Raw genomic sequence first — 1,325 nt, 5'->3', positions numbered from 1 at the left:
GTCCTCATTGGTGGCCGTCGAGTTGCGCTTCAGCAGCTGCAGAAAGCGAGCCTGCTCTTCCTTGCTACGAGGGTAAAGAATCAGCATCAGTATTGTGTTAAAAAAAGAGAATAGAACTTACTCTGTCTTGGTGTGCTTCAGGTGCTCCAGGACGCACTTCTTGTAGAAGGCCTCCGAGCAGAGTCGATGTCGCTCGGCGCTGAAGCACTTGCTCGAGCAGAAGGGCAGATCACACTGGGCGCACCGGTACACGGCCTCCGTTGAGGGACAGCTAGAAGGAGATACAAACATTTAGAAATCATGTTATTCAATCAAATCCAACACACTTACAAATCACACTTGCGCTTTCGCTGCGCTATTGAGCTGAACTTCTTCCGCCGTTGCTGTTGTTGTCTTGCTCTGGTGAGTGGAGGTCGGATCTTCAGCAGTGAGTCCATGATAGTTATGGTAATGATATTCGGACAAAACTTCTTCGTCTGAGGATTTGGGCGCGAGTTGACTAGTGGCAGTCCGGCGAGAAAGGCAAGCACCAAAACAAATGCAGACAGCATGTGCCAAAGACAACTCCCCGAATGAGGCAAGTGGCCGAAATGTCAGACCGACTAATATGACAGATGTGTTTTTTAAAAATTCTTTAAAAATCATTACCCGCATGTTCGGAACATTAAAGTCGTTACTGAAGGCGACCTACACATCGGAGGGCCAGAGTAGACACGCAGAACTGTTGTGCATAAAATCCTTAACAACTTCTATTGAGTACATTCTTCATAAAAATATTAGTCCCGCCGAAATCGTAGTTTGAAAAGGTGCAAAATGCGCGCGCGGTGACCCGCCTTAAAATTAATGCACCTCAAGATATCGGGATTTATCTGATGCAAGAGGGAACATAGCTTTTGATGCGGATTTAGTGGGAAAACGAAAATTTACGTTCCTCCACCATCTGCAGGACATAATTCCCAAAAAACGCTTAAAACTAAAATAACTTCTCAAAAACTTTCCCATACATTTCCAAAAAGTTTTCCCTGGTTCTAGGGGTTCAGGATTCCTGCTCCGGAACCAAAAAAGGATCCAATTTGCTTCGTCTCGGAATCGAACCGAAGACCTCGTGTGTGTGAGACACGCGTGATAACCAACTACACCAACGAAGCCCATTGGATACTGTGCGAGAGCGGCGGATCCGTCTTAAGAGTGGTCCTTTTCGATGTTAGAATTTTCGTCCCGCTTTTGCGCTGTGGCTGCACAGCCAAAGGAGGCACTTGTGCTAGCCTCGACTGCTCAAACGGCGGACACAAATCCAGTCCTGTGCCTCTGCCTCAGTGCGAGGT

The 1,325-nt window shown here is 47.2% G+C and overlaps 1 non-coding gene across 1 annotated transcript; it reads right to left on the bottom strand.

The window, feature by feature from the left end:
* Nucleotides 1-1,074: 1,074 nt before the first annotated feature.
* Nucleotides 1,075-1,148, bottom strand: TRNAV-CAC (transfer RNA valine (anticodon CAC)). Its single transcript has one exon. It is a non-coding gene; the product is annotated as a tRNA-Val (tRNA).
* Nucleotides 1,149-1,325: the final 177 nt, after the last annotated feature.

Source organism: Rhagoletis zephyria, unplaced genomic scaffold (genome assembly GCF_001687245.7).
Source record: "Rhagoletis zephyria isolate East Lansing unplaced genomic scaffold, Rhagoletis_zephyria_1.1 Rzeph_scaffold_70210, whole genome shotgun sequence".
NCBI lineage: Eukaryota > Metazoa > Arthropoda > Insecta > Diptera > Tephritidae > Rhagoletis > Rhagoletis zephyria.
The sequence above is the reverse complement of the archived record's forward strand: the minus strand, read 5'-3'. Positions and strand labels throughout refer to the sequence as shown.